Genomic DNA, 21,295 nt, shown 5'->3' on the forward strand with positions numbered 1-21,295 from the left:
TACACAACGCACAATTCTATTATGAGCGTGAATCTCCTTCCCACTTCTCGTTACATCTGTGCAAGTTCCTTTACGGACACAAGGACAGGAAGAAACTCTGCTATAGACAAGCATATAAATGCAGTATTTTAATACATAGAATGTTGGAGTAACTTTGTGATAAACTTGGATAAGTGATATATTATATCAAATGCATTTTTCTTATAATTCCACATCCGAGTACGCCTCATTGTGGGTCCACAACCCTTCGAAGCTGCCAGCTTGCAATAAGTTTTGTCATTCAGATTAAACCAAAGCGCCTGAAATGTCCATCAACCCGCTATACGTAGCTACTCGACTGGTTGCCTTTCACAAGGGTATCAACCTTAACGTCCTAGTGATAATATTAAACAGGATCAAAAACAACGCTTAAAATGTAGAAAACAAAATAAACAAGCGTTTTTTTTTCTGAAAATTTGAATGAGAACTGGCAAATCTACACAAAATTTGGAATCAACCAGCGAAATATGAAACGTTTCTAGTCCTTGTGGTTTTCAAATCTCATTGTCGAAAGGATCGGCCACAAACATATAAACCTAGCATTTTAATATATAGATAATCATCTTATTCCGTAGAGGTGTTCATCAAATATATATATATATATATATTCCATAAGTCTATTCTTTCCGTGCGAAGACCAAGTATTTCAGCTTGTACGTAATATACTGCACTACATTGTTCTGTTCTGAAGTAAAACTTTTTATTCGTATATCGCATCTCATTAATCGTCCAGGAGGCAATCCAGCCCCTCCAAGTTCCTTCTGCATCCGCTAGTGCCTCCTGCTTACTTTTATTACATATCCGTGGGCATGTGAATTTTGTGGTGGACAAACACCGTGTGCGTGGGTTTTCTCAAGAGTCTCTCGTTTCCTCTGTTTCTTCATTCCATCATTACGTTCATTACTAACATCACCGTCTCCCTTAACCTCAGTGCATTATCGTCGGACGTTAAAACTTTTTTAAAAAAAGTGTATGGGATGTACGAATCAAGGTTCTAAGTCCAACTTTTTTTCGAAATTGAGATTTTTATACTTATAGATGGTGCATGATGTGCTCTTTCACATGGCGATAAGAAAGCATACGAATTCGTTATTATTTACAAGAAACAATGGATGAAATATTGTGCTATGCCATATGTCCTCCTATATCCTATGCATGGGTGCCCGAAGGGAAGGGGAGGGGAGGGCAGGGTGGGGCCCAGGCCGCCCCTCTGGCTCACGAAAATGCATACGTAATATACCAAACCACGTATATTAAATACCCGTAATACCAGACTAATATAGCAAACAGAGATTGCCCCTCCCTAGAAAATTTTCTTCGGGTGCCCCTGATCCTATGCCCATTATTTTTGCTCTCCTGTAAAATTTCTAAAATTGGACATAGAACATTTGTGCTCTAAGGACGCGAGAGCCCATAACCGCGAAACTAATAAAATCAGTGTTGCCGCAATGACTTTTGTATCTATCTGCTATGGCATGCATCAAAACTGCAAATAGAGCTTATTGTTTGGTTTCTGTTGAGCGGTGAATTTCTGTTGAACATAGCTGTAATTAGGTCTTCAGCAAAGCTGCGTGAAATGTTTATTATTATTATTATTTTGTTGAACTTATTCAAGTTAATTAATCAGACATAAATCAAGAAAATCACATTTATTTAGGTTTATAATCTTTATATAATTTCATTTATAGACACTGTCCTTAGACAACTGTTCCTTTTGAGTGCGTATACCAGAAAGGAAGAGAAACCACGTCAATAACATTTTTTAGAAACTACTTACCATACGCGTGGCCTATATTCACACAGAATGGGCAAGGACACTCACTTTCGCTTCTGGTATACGTACACATACACACGGGAGCATTAAAAACAGAAAACTACAGAGATAAGGAAGCTATTGAGGGCACTCTGCCCTTCCTTTTCTGCAATGTCATATGCTGATTTTTTTCTTTCTGCCCTTCTATCAGCCATTTTGAAATGCTCACGTTATCAATTGTTTCACCGGTTATTGCATTTTCCTTTCTACATAGAAATTGTATTTTTGTTTTAACTTTCCCGTCGAATCAATCATAAACCACTTCACTTATTAGTTTGCAGTTATCGGTTAACAAGACGAGTAAAAAAAAAAAAAAAAAAGTGGTTTACTTGACCATTTCTTGATTTGGCGTTAACATTGCACACGTGTTCTCTGATGAAGGCACTCTACGAAAAGTACACTTTCTACTGAGATATACTTCTTTTCTTTTCTTTTTTTTTTTTTTTTAATTGAATTGAAAATAGATTGACTTTCTGATTTGTTAAATCTTAAGCCGGCGGCGATGCAAGAAAAATATGAACCAAAGTAGCTGAAATTGCATTTCTTTTCTGTATCGGAAAGCACTCTTTCCATTTGTTATATATATATATATATATATATATATATATATATATATATATATATATATATATATTATACATATAGACAATTAATCAAACTAAGTAATTTACCTATGTAGTAATAATACTATCAGCCCTAGGATTTCAAGACAAAAGTAAACACTAGATTGGTTTATAATGATTAGCATTGAAGTTTACAAAATAACAGAGGTACTACACAGAGAAATGGTAGGGCAAGATCCGAAGTAGGGACTAGGGATCCTCTGTCAGTCTAATTTGCTGCCTGTTCTCTCCTTTAAATTTGGGGCTATTATTGTGGTTATGCTTACGGTTTATCCATGAAATCTCATTTGGGGTGCACTGTAATAGTTTTTTTAGTAACTTACATATAACCAAACTGTCTACTATACACCTATAATTAAGTTTTATGACGAACTAAAACATGACAATTCTAGATGTGAATAAAAGGTGCAAGCCTCAATGTGTAATTAGTTTAACGATTCTGATTGTTTGCTATTACATGGCGTCTGTCAAGTGTTTAAGTGGTGTGACCAAAGGTGCCCATATTGGACTAACTTCATTCCAACTCACACTCACATCTTTTCGACATCATGCTCATACCATCATTTCGACATTACGCTCACATCGCCAAACCAACATTATGCTCACTCGACCTCACAATCAGTACAGGATTTTGAACTTGCGCTCACGTAAGCGTGAGTTCCAAACTCCTAAGCGCCAATCTCATGAGTTCGAGCACCTTTGAGTGTGACAAATAAAACAAAAGTAACCACTTAAAAGCTTTTAGCTGCGGTCCTCACTTTTTTTTTAATGAGTAAAACAAAATACAATTAACGAAACTAGGTCAACCTCTGCAAACCATGCCTATAGCGTTTACAGAAGGAAGTACTGGGGGTGGGGTGTGGATCTCTATTCCAGTTCTCTTATAGGCGAGATAGTGTAATGGGAAACGGCGTATATTTTACGAGGTAACTTGGCATATGATACGCAAATGACAACTGCACTGAATTCAAGCCCAATTTATAGTATTTCCATAATCTCAATGTTACGTAAAGACATAAAGCATTCGATCGAATATTTTCTTAGTTGGGCACCAAAATGTATGATGAAGGTTTGACCATTTTTCTCCCCCTAAAGCTTCTGCTCTTCCACTCCCTGCCCTTAAGAAGGAAGTGCAAGTAAGAACTTCGTGGACTCTTTAAGATTGAGAAAATGACAAATTACAATTTTATCCAGTGTTAAGTTCAAACGTAAGGGAGAGGTTTCTACCCCTTTATCTTTCCAACCGGTTCGTCCAGGTTTATTTAATTGCATTTTACAAGTAGGGTATATACGTAGTAAATGACATACTTTCCGAAGTTGGGTATTTTCGTTCGTATTAACTATTCCCTTTTACGAACAACTGAATGGGTTGGGAAATGTTGGGGAGCACGATGGCTATATGGTAAGCGTGCTCACCCTTGGTGAGCGATCCGGCATCACATGAGTTTGCGGTGGACAATATACCGTGTCCATGGGTTTTCTAGAAGTTCTTCCGTTCCCTTCCATATCATCATTCCATCAATTTCTTCATAACGACTTCCTTAAATTAATCGGCCGTCTCATTTAGCTAAAGGTCATTTCAAAGTTTTGGTAACATTATGCTGAAGATGGCCATAAAACGATGTGTACCAGCACAAAGATATACACCACAAAGGGAAAAACAAAGACATCAGACGAAACCAATGCATGCGAAACTGTTTATTTCACTCAAATAGTATTTTTCACTTTTGTCATAACAAGAAAGTAGTTAAAACTGGGCACAAAAACCGATTTTTAGCTTTTAAGAAAACCGAAACCGTTTTTTAATTTTCAAAAAAGCCGGTTTATCATTGGGTCCGGTTTTGGTTTTCTTCAAAACCGGTTCCAGCTTTTCCAAAATTGTTTCTATTTCTGACCAGAATAGTGTTTCGTTGCTCTCCAAAAACCGATTTCGTTTCCACAGAAATAGTGTGTGTTTTCCAAAAATTTTCACTGAAATCAGTTCCGGTGAAAACCGAAACCGGTTTAGGTGAAAAACGAACCAGTTTTGGAGAAAATCGAAACCGATTTCGGCAAAAAACCGAACCGATTTTTGGAGAAAACCGAAACTGGTTTCGGTGAAAAACCGAAATGTCGGTTTCTCGGATTTCTGTTTTTATAGAAACCGGTTTTGCCCATCAATAGTTAAAACCGGCCACCAGATGTCATGATTATCTGTGTGTTTAATTTCTTATATTCTTAGTCTTCCCCCTCCCAACCAGCCCCACACATATTGTGGTCTTCACACACAATTTTAATATCAATCCTCCTTAGAAAAAAATATTGGTTCAGTTAATTATTATCAGTGAAATAATAAGTTCACTGCCTTTTCTAATAGATTTCTTGAAAATATCATCTCATCTCCCAGTACACATTCTATGAAAGTTGACAATAATTGCCAAAAGAGAATATTATGCAACCGAATATTTTATTTTTCCTAGAAAAAGATGGTGGTTAAGAAATACTATGATGGTATTAAATCTCGACTTTCGACGCTTTTTTTTTTTAAATCTTTGCTTCATGTGACAAGTTAAAACGATATTTTCGGCGTTTTCAACATATCAATTTTACAATAACTGTCTTTGTTAACCTGTATTATCCTCGCTAGTTTACACGCAACACCTTACAAATCAGCATCTACGGCGTCCGTCTCAACAGAATGTATATGTTAATAACGCAGTGTGTGAGTGTGTGCACAACATACAAAAAGACAAAAGCGACTACATAATTACAATCCTTGTGATTTTTCCCTTCTTGATTCGGCTTTTCCACTTTTTTCTAATTACTGCTTCTACTTTTTTCTGTTTATGTTCACTTATTTCGTAAGAGCTTTCCTGTTTGGTGAACAGGGTCATTAAACCACCTGGTTAGTCTGTTCAGTGCCGTAGGCATGGAGCATTCACAGCCACATACTTCAACCAAGTGTTGCCAGGTCCGCCGAAGAGATGAGCGACCAAGCGAGACAACAGTCACTAACATGCCTTCTTCAGTTTGTCACACTTCACAAAAAATGCATGAAGATGTCTATTTTAATAATTTCACGTGCCTTAGCAGCATAATTAGTAGAATCTTCGTCGGCTGAAAGTCGGCATGGTCGATGGATTAGTCAATGCAAAATTAAAGTTGAAAAAATACATTGGCTCAAGGTAATTTCAAGTGTGTATTGGTCAAGCAACACTTTGGAGCTATTTATCCAACAGTTTTGACCTAGCGCTTCCAATCGCGATATTACTTCTTTCGTACGGATTACTTTGACAATTGAGTTAGTTGGTAAATGCGCGGCAAAGCTCCAATTACTAACGTAGAGCCAACGTTGGCAACTGAGTTAGTTGGCAAATGCTCGGCAAAGCTCCAATTATCAACGTAGAGCCAACGTGGGCAGCTGACTAGGCTACCGTTTGTCAGTGCTGGGTCTAATGTGTAAAATGCTAAGGTGCTGATTTTAAACAAAGTAATGCTACATAACTCAATGATGTCGATTTCCGCATAACTTTCGAGTTGATCTTATTTATCAATACACAAATAGAAGTGCGATAACCCTCTTCCATTGAAAACAAAAAGTAAAATTTAAAATGTCAGTCCAGCTTCGACTGTTGGAAATAAGGAAAACTTTGAAGGAAGAAGAAAACACTGTGATTTGTTATGAAACTGTCTACATTTTAACGTCCTCATTAATATTGTTAAAATTGTTAGAATAACTAGTTTCTTTCCATTATTAGTGAGAGAGATGGTTCAAAATTTTAATAGTACAGTGAAACCTGTCTTTAGCGGAATGGAGCGGGACTTGCAAAAATTTCCGTTAAAGTCAGGTTTCCGCTTAGTGGAGGTAGGCCTCTCCTTTCTTTTTTTTAAATACATGCTTATAAAGGGGTATACTGAGAAAATATATTGTTGTGCGTACATTGTTCGATTACAGTACTCTTTCTTCTACGAATAAATACACAAAAAAATTAAAATGAATACAAATTATGCTATGCACACGTTTTCTTTATCTTTCTAATAGCCAAGCAGGGTTTTCTGTGTGCATTCCTGCTTGGCTGCTTGACTTTCAGCACACACTTTAGCCTGAGAAATTATAGTAAGTGAATCAGAATCATTTTTCCGTAAGGCAAATTTTTGCAGTTCCTTTAAACTTTTGAGAGCATTTTGATATGTATTTATTCTACACTCTTCTTGGAACTCGGTATCGTATTCCTCTTCTTCCTATATCTCGTTTCTTCTTTCCGACATTCCTTATGATTCTTGATTAAGTTGTGGGGATTAAGGACAATTTGAGGGGGTTAATATGAGTAGTGGTTGGGGAAGGTCAATACTGTCCAGAAATATTTAACAAAAGAACGAACATTTTATCGCAAACAGTGTAATGTATATGTCTCACATAATGTCGAAACATCTAAACGCTGTAGTCCGGAACTCAGAATTTTCCGTTAAATGTTTATTTTTCTTTCCGTTGTCCGCGTAACACAGTTTCCGCTTAATGAAGGGGCTTTTACATGTTTTGTTCTCCAAAATTCATGGGGCCGTGAAATATTTCCGTTTAAGACAGTTTTCCGTTTAATAAAGGGTCCGTTGAAGACAGGTTTTACTGTACTAAAATTACTACTTATCTACGAAGAAAACCGAATGTACAGTTACAGTATAAGTCACTGAATAGTCAAATGGAAAGTGTTTATATCAGAAACATCTATTCAGAGTAATTTCAGAAAATACTACGTATATCTGAATAATGTAAAATACTTCGGAAGTTTTAAGTTAAAGTACAAAATGACTTCGTACATGACATTTACTAATTGGTACGCACAGGCTTTCCCAACTGGTGTGTCGCGCACTCCAGGAGGTACGTTGCGAAATACTGTATTAAATTTAAATATAAATGTTATGACATTCAAAAGGCCTATAAACCTAGAATTTGTATAATACGTCTGACTTTTAACATGAAGTCTTTTATAATAGGTTAAAATAATTCTGAGACAGACTGTACCAGAAAGTAAACGTAATATTGCTTAACTCGTTGGGTGGGCTAGAGTTCAGCACAATGGCTATAAACAGCTTCATGTTGAATCCAAACTACATGCATTCCCACTGGGAATCAAACCCAAGTTTCCCACCCGAAGGCTCATAAATGAACTATATAGCCACGAAGGAGTCTAACACTGTTCACTTGTAACCAAATCTAATCTAAATGTGTCGTATGTTCAGTAGCGTCGTCAGTCACAAAACGATCTGGAATCAGTGTTAACGTAACACAGTCTTAGTTGTAAATTACGTAGGCGTATTATTATATCAAGATGCCGTGGCAAGCTTTCCCCTCAATCCACAAACGAGATTAATTCCGAACATGGTTTACTGTTTTTTTTTTTTTAAGATATTTTCATCAGTATATACGAATACATTTTTCTTTTTATATTTTTCTTCGAAAATATGTAGATGAACAGCTACTAGTTTGATTATGAAATACTGTTTTGACAACACAGTGAAATGCGTTGGTGAAAAATATTTTTCTTTCGTTTCAGGTTCTACCACAGTATGAAAGTAAATTCTACGCCAGCCACATTTCACAGTTTCCAATTAAAACCAAAACACGACTATATTGTACACTTGGTATTTACATATTCAATTGTTTTCTTCCACCGTTTTTAATCTATATTATTTAATAAACACAAGAAAGTGATGAGTTTTTGCTTAAGTAGCTGAAAAACAAACTTCCTAAACCACAGAATTTAAACAAAAAGAGAGGAAAGAGAGACAGAGTAAAATCTCACTTACAAACTGTATTTTCAGACAAAAAGAACTGCAAATATATATGTTGCCTTTTTTTTTTTAGTATTTTTTTCAACGCATTTTTCGTTTACATCCCACTCACTAAAATAAGCTGGTTTTCGAGTAAATGAGTTAAGGGTTTGATGCTAATCTAGTTTGCCGCAGACATGAAACAATTTAGCAAAAATTGTGTTTTAAATCTTTCCAAACGCTAAACTGAAAGTCTACTCTACTTTCAACTGCCTTCGGGGACACGGCGAAACCACAATTCCTCACTTACTTATATAAAAACAATTTCTTCGTCCAAATAAACTAGTACATGGAAAATACTATAAATAATTTAATTCACAAATAACATCCTATTTTTTTTTTTAAGCAAAGCCATTAGCGGGAAAATTATAAGAAAATCCACGGACACAACGTTGTTCACAATAAATTCACATGGCCAGGATAGAAGAGATCTCACGCGCACTACATGTGAGCACTCTATCACTGAGCCACCTTGTCTCATATTATATATATATATATACAGGGGCGGATCCAGGATATGATCAAGGGAGGGACTGAACCATATTTTGCCGTTTTATCCAGTGTAAAGCAGGATTGAAGCCCATTTTATCCAGTGTATATCTGAGCGTCAAGGGGGGGCTATAGGCCCCCTTGGATCCGCCACTATATATATATATATATATATATATATATATATATATATATATATATATATATATATGATGGATCTACAACAGTATGCCTGTTCCATTTAATACTATTTACAAAGGGAAATGCAATATATTATTCGAAAAAAAAACTGACTATTTCTTACAGTTTGCGTTTGTTTCTCTAATTATTTCATTTGTCATGAAGTCCGGTGAAACTAAATGAAATGAAATCTTTCAGTTTAACGTCCCTCAATTACGTCCTTTACGTTACGGGAGACGGATGATTAAAACAAGTGAATGATGCTGCAAGAATTGGTGCAATGGCAATGTAGGAAGAAACGGAAGCACACGTAGAAAACCTACGAACATAATGTCCACGACAAGCTTAAATGGCCGGGGATCGAAACGGGAACCTTACGCACCAGAGCTCGTGAAACTAAATAGAAAAACGTGAAAAAAAAAAAACGATTGATTCAATACGGTTTAGTAAAGAGGACATTTCTTGCTCTGAAACTGAGAGATCAACTGATGACCACAGGGCATGAATTCATCTTACGACAAGTGACAGCAGAATGCTTATGACAATGATGAACTAATCCTGTGACATTAAAATTACTGGTACACTATTTCATACATCTAGTGCTGTTAACCTGAGCACGACAATTACTTATTTCAAAAGAATATGCAAAATAGTTCTTCTACAGAAATTCACTTTGCTGAATAAACATGCAAAGAAAGAATGTCTTGAAAATACAACAAAAAAGCAAACCAAAGGGAAAAAAAATAGCAAGTACCGAAGCCATTTGCCTCAGAACGCCTGTCACTCCCTCCGCCCAAAGCAAACTCCAGAAAGAGAAGGAATACTCCAAGTGGATGACAAGTAAGTGCTTCTTGCACGCAATTCAACCAGATCATGAGCAGAACATACTTACAAAGATGTGGCAATAGTGTAAATTACCTGCAGCATTTAATCGAAAAACCAAATTTGGCAACAGTGGAGGAGGTGTTTCCAACATAAAATCTAGTCACGCTCTTGTTGCCACGACGAGCGATGCGATGCGATGCGCAGAAAATAAAAAAGATGGTTCTCTTACTTGCATAATGAACAATACAAAGAGAACAATTTTTCCTTATAGGGCTACCAATACCGCAAAGAAACTTTTTCTCTTTTCAACTAATGTTTTCAGTATACCCTAACTCGTTCAATTAGAAAAAAAAAATGTAAACGAAAATAAAGTATTTAGTGAGTGTTACGAATTATTTATTTTCGGACACTTCAAACCCAATCACATTTAAAGTGAAGTAAAAAGGTGTAGAATAGAAAAATTAAATATTTATCTGCGTTGCAGGCAAAAAAGACGGTTGATTAATGTAAGTGAACGATTATTTAAAAATGGTGGAATGATAGTGTGTGAGGAAACGGAAGTACGAGAAAACCCACGAACACGATGTTGTCCACCACAAAGACAGTCTGGGATCGAACCACGTTCCTCTCGCACCAGAAAGATGAGCACGCTACCACTGAAAAACCGTGCCGCCAAAATAAGCATGATTCTGATTAATTTTAGGTAGTCTGTAGCAGGGGCGGAGGAAACTTTCTTACATATAAATAAAACCCATCCCAGAGTTTGGAGCTCTTAAAGGTATTTACAACCTCCCCCCCAGAAGTCCGTCCTGGATCCGCCCCTGGTCTGTAGGTAGTGTGTGTGTGTGTGTGTGTGAAATGATATACCCATTCCATCACACTGCATAATAACGAACAGTGACCCATGATTTTTACTTATTTTTTTTAAACTCCCTGTTCCTGCAGTAGTAGATGAAATTCTATGGCGGTGGGGGAGACTACGCACGTTCAAATCCGTGATGCATAGCAGTTATTTTTCTCTGACTTCCTAGACCAGAGTTAACAACCTTTTAATCCAAGTAGTCTCTGATTGTCTTACAATACTGAAGTCAACATCGAGAAATCTCTGTGCTTCTGGGAATCGTACCCGGGGTCACAGCAACTGAAGGTACACGGAAGTAATTCGACTACACACGGACGAAATACACTTTTGGATCAGGCTGGTGTTAGCACTCTAGATCTGGCCCATTGGACAAAATAATAAATAGGTCTGAAATAATATTTTGTTTAGCATAGATTTCAAACGTGTCTAAAACGTAAAATGGCCATTTTCATCTGCTTTTTTGCTTCCTGTACCATGGTTGATGGAGCTGTGACTCTAATACTGTTGCAACTGCTGAGATCAGGGCCGTAACTTGCAGGGGAGGGGCCATTTTAAGACAAAATTTTCTTACTCCATATACGATACGAACCTGAAATTATAAATGAAGCATTAAACAGCTTCACTACATTACATAAACAAAACAGCACACAAAAGCTAAATAAAACCCAAATGAGTCGTTGGCTCATTTTAGTAAAAAATGTTTACTATTAGGGGCCCTAGAAATAATATTTATTCGTATGGCTTTAAGATTTGCGAATAATGTCCCCTTAATTAATTTGTTATGGATGGAACGGGCCCAGGGGCGTAACTAACGGTCCCGCAGACCTTGCCGTGCGGGAGGGCCCACAGGCTCCGGGGGCCCATAAAGAGTAAGAGAAAGATGCAAAGATGGGGCTCAAGAATTAGAAAAACAACCTTTTCTACGGGTCCAAATACGCGTATTAATGCTTACTCCCGCTCAAAAAAAAAAAAAAAATTAAATTACGGCGCTGGCTGAGATGGTGTTTCTCAATCCTTTTTCAAATGGAGGATCACTTTTATTAGCTGGAATGTTCTATGGACCACCCTATTCTTGTGTCCTTCGAAAGCATTTTTTGAATGCTTTGAGTATACCGGCAGTATACCGGCTTTGAGTATACTTATACCAGCATTTTAAAAATAATATTAATTATAATTCCCTTAATAGGGGGCACAGTGGCTTAGTGGTAGAGCTATTACTTCTGGTGCGTAGGGTCCCTGACTCGATCCCCGCGCAAGTATGTTTGTGACGGACAACATCGTGTTTGTGGGTTTCTCAGAGCACTTCCGTTTCCTCCCACATTCTCATTCCACTAATTATCATCTACTTGCCTTAATTCAGTTGAATTTTATTTTTATTATTCTTTCTGTCATTTTTCAACTAACGTTCAACGTAAAAGAACTTGGAGGACTCACGTAGTGCGCGCACCTCGATTTAAGAAACGTTGTACAGTACTAGTAAATTCAAATTATGTTCACTTTAGCTTTATCAATATTGAGTATATACTGAATAATTGTAATAATAATAATAATAATAATAATAATAATAATAATAATAATAATAATAATAATAATAATAATAATAATAATAATAATAATAATAATAATAATAATAATATAACTTTATATGGTGTGGTACGGTCTCTCCTCATTAAAGAAAGTCTTTATTCTTGTAGTCTTTCTAAGCACTCAAAACCCAAAAGTTAATTCAAAAAAATCTGGCACATTGACACTATATCTACTGCATTGTCCATACGTAGCACGTACTTAGGCGTACGTACATTGTGCTGTCATAGACGAAACAAGTTTCACAGTTTGATATACATTAAAGAAGAAAGAAAAAAAGTTTATTTTAAAACAGGTTTATTCCCTTTCCACTTTTTATGGGAAGGTGAATACAGAGGATGGGGGCCTACAAGGCACGCCATCAGCATAACAATTTTAATGCTGTCCTGTCTTTCAGTGTTTCTAGTTTACGCGGACCTGCTGCAGTTTAATGTGAGATCCAAAACATGCATATTTCTACTTGAAACAGAACCTGGATTTACTGAATGTTAACTTTTTTAGCCATGACAAAGCATACTCCCATGTCGTGTACTGTACGGTACAATATAAGTAAATGGACATATTAACGAGTTTACAAATATCAAAAGAAATCGTTTAAATTATGAGATCCTACAGAAGAGACATAATACACTGTTTTAGAATGAAACTCTTCTTTTTCGGGATGAAATGTGACTATACAGTTCTCCTAATAAGTAGGCACAGTGGTGTATGCAGATGTTCGTCAAGGGTGGGTGGGCGTATAGTTCAAGTTTTCAAGTTTATATGATTTTAAATGTTTTACGTCTGCATACGGCACATTTTGGTAAATACTGTACATTTTTGTATATTATCCTGCTCAAGAGGGGGGAGGTTAAAATTCCGAAACTCCCTTTGTGTATACCACCGGTCATATCTTAAACCGTCCCTATTACACATAAAATAATATCTTATATGTATTGGATAAGCGCCGACGCGGAGAAAATATTGAAGGGGATCGGGGAATCAGTTGCATTAAAGTTATATGACATAATAACGTCTTGCTAATTTATCCAAATATAATACAATAAAGTCTTCATTATCCGCGGATGGATTATCTGCAATTTTAAGTGTCCTTTTTCTTCTAGCTTTGACAAAATTTTGTTTAAGACTTCAATCGCTAATAAAGAAGACATGTTTTGACAAGCAATACCAAAAACACTTAGATTATTTTTTAATTTAAAAAAAAATATCCTCTTCTTTTAAAATCTGATTTAAGGTATTCGCTGAGTAAAAAGTTCTCTGCTGTAAATAAAAATGATTCAATACCATTTTCGTCTTAAACTGTGCCCACTTTCGGTCATTCTGCATATTATCCGCCGCTAATGCGCCCTCCAATTCCGCGGATAACCGGAAGTTCACTGTACTTCCAATATTTCATGGATAGTACTAATTTTTAAAAACTTAAGAAAAATATTTAGTAAATTATGTAGATTTAGAAAGATAGTTTGTAGCTACAAAGATCAGAGAAGCTTAACCGCTTCAACGACAATATTAGGGGAGGCTGGAGGGCTGAGACCCCAGATTCCGGGGCGTATGATCTATTAAGGAGCTTCGCTACACCCGAACTCTACGTTTCGAATCTTATTGAACAATTAGTCAGAAAATTAATATTAATAAAATGGCAAGTCATCCAGACAGCATCTGCAAAACACTATTAAATAAACTCACATGTCTTTAAGGTCTTTCATATAATGCAAAAATTTGACGTTTCTCAATTATGAAGTCATCATCTGCGCATGTGCACCCTGATCGAGTAAAACCTTTCTATGTCGCTATACGTCCACGACAGTGGCGTATCCAGGGGGGGGGACATCGCTCCCCCAGAAGAGGAAACTTTCTTATTTATATAAATAAAATCAATCCCAGAGTTTGGACCTCTTAAAAGTAGCAGTATTCCAACCCACCGCCCCCCAGAAGTCCGTCCTGGATCCGCCCCTGCTCCACGAAGGATGTGATATAATAACATTTCAACCATATTTATTATTGGAATATATTATGTAATGATTTGCGTATCTTTAAACGTTCATAAATGCTCTTCATTATGTTCGTACAATCAGTTGATCAATTTATAATTTTTACACTATGAATCATGTAACACTGCCTGAAACATTGTTTGAAATCTACGACTTCGGTAAACTAGTGTTGCCCATGGGACTCGAAAAATTTCTCATCTCGGTTCGTGAGCAACACTCCACCCAGTTTTCTGGCCCATTAAAAAAAAAAAAAAAAAAAAAAAAACTTGGAAACGGCTATTATTTGTTTATTTAACGGCATTTTGTAAATTTTATGTGGTTCACTTTTAACCATTTTTATGTTCATTTCTGTAAGTCAAGGGAAATGAATTGAAGACCCTTACGAAAATAGCACACTGTTGTACTGGAATGGAGAGACTTGCCAAAGAAATCGTGCAGAACACTAATGTGGAAACACTGTTGCCCTTGTGTCGCGAGAAATTATAATAACAACAAATAAAAAGTAAAATGAAAAAAGAACCGGAACTGGAATTTTATCTTGATGTACCCCACCCTTCTCTGCAGAACAGGTTTTTCTGTGGCAATTTTCGTTTGCAATTTAGGTTCGGCAATTTGAAACGCCGGTTATGAACTCATACACTTACTTACCTATCATTTAACTACATAAAGACATTTTCTATCAAGAAACTCGAAGAGATTGAAATATTGCAAAGAAAAAAAATATAGGGTGTCCCGGTGGGTTGTGACGGTTTTTGATGCATCACTGTGAACATCAATGTAATGGTGCGGAAGTTGTGCGTTCAGCATTCCCTGCACCTGCAGTTTCAGTTACCACGAGAGTTCGGGACCAGTGAAGGAATTCAAGGGCCGCGCCTTTTTCAAAAAATGACCATACAGTTGCAAGCTTGAAGATTTTGCATCACCTGCAGCGTGACCTGGTATATTGCTTTTTTTAAATGTTGTCCTTTAAATCACTATATTCTATTCCCAGCTGTCCCAATTGAGCTAGTAAAATATTCTGAACCACCTCTAAACAGGGCCGGATTTAGGGGGGTGAAAAGTGCATGTGCTCCCCCCCCCCTTCGTTGAAAATATACACTACCTAAAGTGAGAAGGTAGCAGTGAGTTTTGCAAAATCAATAGTTTCAGTCAATTTTCTGAAGGTTGAAGGAAAAGGATTCATAGAGAGCAGACATTTAGCATTTCCAAAGGAATTCCTCATTCACATCACAGATGCCTAAAGACATTAAAAAAAAAAAAGTCAAATGTATACCTTCTGCATCTGAATGCCCCTCCCTCCAAATTTACAGATAAATCTGCGCCTTTGAATATAACTAACTAATATTAGTGTAGTGTATATAATATTTTTAGGCAATTGGTCTAAAAATTAGTAACGACTGTATTACAAATATTTTATGCTATGGTTTAAGCTGCCCCAATTTCCTTTTATTAAGAAAAAGTGAAGGACAATTACATTTCGTAAAATTAAAAAAAAAAATGAATTTGTAATTCATTTTCATTTTCAACAAAATTATAAAATATGAATAAATAATTATCTCTCTCTATATATAGACCTATATATAAATGAAAGTGACTATGTGTGACTTAACTCTTGAGCCACTCCATGGATCTCGATCAAATTTGGAACATAGATGAGGTTCGGGCCTGAGATGATTTTAATCATTTCACTTTGACGGTGCAAATTAGGGGAAGGGAAGGGGAAGATATATAATTTAAAATGATCGAAAATGACCGATATTAGTTTCGAATCCATAGTTTTCGGGGTCGGTGAGATGAATAGTCACGCTTCCGATGCCGTTTAAATCCAAATTCAATCTTTATATCCAAAATGAAACGTATTCTCCCCGTGCGAAGAACGGGTATTCTGCTTGTAATAATATAAATAGCAAAAGAAATTTAAATTGTTCAAAAATGGTAATAACTACTTATTTCAATACTTCGGCTCGTATTATTTGAGCAGGGAAAGTAATCAGAATTTTACTGGTTAACATTATTACACCTTATAAATGTAATGTTTCCCCTATTTCCATGGCCAATCACCCTCCATTGGTCTTCGGGGGCACGGTAGCTCAGTGGTAGAGCGTTCATCTCTTGTGCGTGGGGTCTCTGGTTTGATCCCAGCTTGCGCCAAGTGGGTTTTGTGGTGGACAAACACCGTATTCGTGGGTTTTCTCGGAGTTGTCCCGTTTCTTCCCACTTTATTCATTCCACTATTGCCTTTATATCTCACCATCACCGTCTCTTTTAGAATAGCCGGCATAACGTGGGACGTAAAACTGAAATTTCATTTTTTTTTCCACTAGCCTTCTTATTACCACACTCCATTAGAGACAATAGAATACTCCATTCCATTCATTTAATTCTTCCGTTGATTTTGATGTTAAAACAAACACGGTGGGCAAACTAACCTCAATTGCTAAATTATAAATACTAGTTAACCACACTAATTGTAGCCAGGTAGGTATTGTATCGAGAAATTCTAGGTCAACTTCTTGAAGAGAGAAAAAGTGAATGACCATAATAATGGTTGAACTGCGCATATTCCGCAACACATCCCATATTCTTGCTTTGCAAATACATAGTTAAAAAAAGCTTGAAGCTTTCCGTAACCAGAACACCTACACTATTCAAGATGGCATCATACTTTTGTAACCTTGAGCAACTCTCGGCATGCCCTCCAAAGACAATACTTTCACCTGCTTACTGAACCGTGGAGTTTAACATGCACGAACACGCGTGCGAGCATTGCTAAGAAAGATACTTTTCACAAAAGAAACCTACTACACAGACATAAGTTAAAATATACTGACTCGTTATGTTTATAGTGGATACGATTTTCCAATTTTTGGGTCAAAAGATTCAATATATTATACTCAAAAATTTCTTTGTAGGCCTTATATTTGGAGAACTACATATAGTGTAGCCAAACCTTCATTTAACTCAGTATGATGTGCTTATTCCGTAGAAAATACGAAAACTCGATTTAGGGGCCGTTCAAAAATTCTGTGGCCCTTGATCCAAAAACTAATTATTGACAAAGATCGCAGTCTTTTGATCCATTTTTTGATCATTCCTAAAATTCTTGTTCTATCAAAACGATCCATTTTAAATTGAAATGTAGGAATGAGTCGGCAAACTTTTGTCAAGGGCGGCTGTAATTTAGCAGAAGGATACGACTCTGTCTTATGAAATAACTTACACGGAAACATCTATCGTTTGTTGATCCGAGTATTGATGGAGGTCCACTGATCTCAATTTGGTCGTCTACTGTTGCGGCCAGTGGCATAGTGTGGCTCCGTAATTTAGTTTTCTTAGAAACAGAATAGTGCGGTGCAGGAATGCCCATTCTACCGAAGTGCTTGGGCGCAAAGCTCCAAATTTACATTTCTCCAATTCGATTGTATCATTTTCACCGAAAATTGTTCCCCCACTTCCCAAATATTCTCATTGGCGAAATGTGCGCCCTAAAAGCAGTCTGTGCAGGGCCTCTGGTGTGGTGGTTTACCTTGCATCCGTCAACTGTTCAAGCCCCAGTCATGCTTCGGAGCCCATGTATAAGTAAATAGTACGTCCTGTCCTTCGTTATCTTGTTGTTGCCCATGATTTCGAAAAAATAAAATCGAAAAAAAAGTTCTTCCTCACTGGTCTAGCGGCTAGCTCGCATGCCTTTGACCCCGCGTCCGAAAATATTAACTCAATTCAGCCATTTGCAAGGACCCGTTTAGTTTTGAAATCCTATAGTTAGTATGCCTAGATCATTTTAAATTTGCTATCATGCCACAGTGTAAAATAGTGATTCTGGGTTCGAAATGAAAATGTTTAAGTTTTACGTCTCACATTTATGCCAACTAGGCTAAAGCAGACGGTGATGATGAGAAATGAATGAAATGGTGGAATGAAAGTGGGAGGAAACGGAAGAACCCTGAGAAAACCCACGCACACGGCGTTTGTCCATCACAAAGCTCAGATTCTGGGTCCGAATCCTACTGGTGGCGGATAATATTCGGTGTTGGCCCAGCACCGTACAAGAGAACCTGTAGAGCAACTTTAAAAAAATAAGAAATAATGACGACCTTAGAAAACCAGAAACATGAAAACTACTGCACTGACTACAGTTCATTGTGCAAGTTTAATTTAGGACTAAAGTTAAAAAGGGAAACAGCAGCAGGATTTAGTTTGTGGGAAAATCTAACAACGTACACCACTTAAAATATTACGTATTAAAAATAGGAGCATTAATAATGCGTCATAACCAAATGAAACCTTCAGCCTTGAAAGGAACATGCGAAAATAAAATGCTTATATTTTTAAAAGAAGAAGAAGAAGAAGAATTTCCTTTTAGCAAATCTCCTCCTTGAGCTTCTGTGCACCTGTCCCTTGCTTTTATACATTGTCGTAGGCACCAAAAGAGGATGAACAAGGAAAGGAAAAAAAGAGACAGAAGCTAATAATTATTGGGTAACTCTTCCTGTAGGGTGTGCGGAAACTGCATGCATATCAAAAAAGAGCACACACCCTGCCCACAGAAGGATACATGGACACCTTGGATGAAACACGAAATCTGAACAAAACTCAACGCACGACAGTTCTTTAGCCTTGTTTCTCAAACACCTGTTCCTCTTTAAGAACTTGAAATACTTAATAAGTGGTTCCTTAGGGTTTAAGCTGCGCTGGCACATTTTTGAAAACAAATAGGCTATGGGGGGAAAAAAATCTAAAACCTTTATTAGAGCTTCGGATTTCAAAACTTGACAAACGTTTTAAATCTGCTGCCTTGGTGCCCTATATGGAGACTGATAATGAGAAAATGCAGGAAATGGTAGAATGAAGAAAATGGGAGGAAATGGAAAGAACCCGAGAGAATCCAAGCACACGGTGTTTGTTCACCACAAAGCCTTTTTAGTGAAAAAATGAGATCAAACCACAAATTCAATGTACCAATTTTCTTATTGTATGCTACATATTACATTAATACATAGAACAATGGTTAGGCATAAGTTTTCACAGCTTTTTTTTAAATATAATAATAATAATAATCGTAATTGGATTGAGAATATCTGAAATTTGCCGTGAGGAAGTGACAATGCTGAACTGAGTGAAAATAACGATGAGATCAGTGAGAGATGCTAATTTTAAAACAAACAAGAAATGGCAAGTTTATTCTGAATCGTTCTTGTCATTACGCTCAGCGAGTGCTGAAGAAAGAAAGAATGAAGAATTTCTTCATTCTTTCTTTCTTCAAAGAAGAAAAAAAATCCGCTGGTAATGCGACATCATCTCTTTGTCATATCCAATTTCCTCCGCTTTCTCATGCTTAACCGACAAGGTCAGCATTTACTCGGGCATCTGGCGTGGGATTTCAACTGTCAGCAATGTGCGAGCCGCGGAATTTGCTTAGAGATAGTACTTTGTGTACTTTACTATTTACTTAAGCAACGCTCTAACAAACGTTTTTGCCCTTAGTGCGAGAGTATTGTGGTTCGAATCCCGTCGTTATGCTGTAGGTCCACCTCTTATAATTTCGAAGCCGAAAACAGACCTTAATGAACTCCACGGTTTTGCCACTAGACCAATGAGGAGAGTGGTACAGATTTAAGAACCCAGCCCATTGGTCTAGTGATTAGCGCACACGTCTTTGATGCACATGATGTTATGTTTGATTACTGATGGCGGAGCACTGAATTCATTATGGTAGTTCACATTCCATTTCACATTTCGAACTGAAGGTCCATGTTTTTTCACGTAATCTTGGTCCTGAAACGAGTCGCGAAACTTGAACAAACAAATTCTACGGGCTTCACGACACACATTTAATTGGTTATTAAGAGTCTTCATCCCGTCGAAATTAAAATACCGCTAATTTTATAGTAATTATGTGATATCTTCAAATAGATAAAAGATAATTGAAATATGGAACAAGAGCGCCCTAGACAATATCATTTTGCGTGAGATACTGTTATCACAAGTCACCTAGTGGCTTTCCGTTTTCAGCTGTTTAGAAACGCGAAAATAAATGCCGATTTTCAAAATGGCTCGAAATCGAAAGCAGATAAGTGAGTCGTGTTAACGGTTTCTCATGTAAAATAATATTGTCTAGGGCGCTCTTGTTCCACATTTCGATTATCTTGTATCTATTTGAAGATATCACATAATTACTGTAAAATTAGCGCTATTCTAATTTCGCCGGGATGAAGACTCTTAAGTGATAAGCGCATCTATCACTACATTAATTCTAGTTTCCTACATAAAAGTTTGCTATTTCTCAACTACCCAACATCGAAAATTCGGCTGCCACTGGGAATTGAAGTCTGCCCCACGCACTTCCATTTAGATATGCAAGAGCACTCAACAAAATTCCCAGATTTTCCATCCTACAAAGGATTACAGTGGACCAAACTGCTTTTAACTGGATGGTGTGGTGTGTAGTCAGCACATTCTTGATAGAAGTAACTTCCCAACCGCCTTTTACCATAGAGAATTCCAGTATCATCAACTATGAAAATAAGGCTGATTGAGGGTTTAGTTGTGGCGACTAATTCAACGAATCCCATATCATAAAACGTTCGCTAATAATACTTCGTAAACAATCATATATACAGTGTTGAAAAACAACACCGACAACGTTTGGGAGGTGATTTCTGACACCAAGATAAAACAAAAAGTATAGACCAATCTGGATGCACAAATGCTTCCTTCCGGAATTATAGGCTGCCGAAAACATGAAAAAATGAAATTTAAAAGGCCCATAGCTCCAAAACTATGGGACCTACTGTAGTCGGGTCAAGACATCACTTAGGAACTAATATGTGCGCTACTCAAAATACATATTTCAGAGTCCTAAGGTACTCACGCAACATTTTTTATAGAGAAAGTTTGGCTTCGGAAATATTATTTGAAGTACTTACCAAACTCTATAAAAACTGTTGCGGAAGTGCCGCAGGATTCTGAAACATAGATATTTGGATAGGGCACATACTAGTTCTTAAATAAAGTCTTGGCCCGACTGCGGTAGGTCCCATAGTCTTGGAGCTATGGATCTTTAAATTTAATTTTTTTCATG

General features: G+C 36.9%; 1 protein-coding gene across 5 annotated transcripts in view; it reads right to left on the bottom strand.

The window, feature by feature from the left end:
* The window catches only part of EcR (Ecdysone receptor), a 483,791-nt gene that overhangs the window by 39,909 nt on the left and 422,587 nt on the right, over positions 1-21,295 (bottom strand). The window lies entirely within an intron of this gene.

Source organism: Thermobia domestica, chromosome 15 (genome assembly GCF_964235325.1).
Source record: "Thermobia domestica chromosome 15, izTheDome1.hap1.1, whole genome shotgun sequence".
Taxonomy (NCBI): Eukaryota; Metazoa; Arthropoda; class Insecta; order Zygentoma; family Lepismatidae; genus Thermobia; species Thermobia domestica.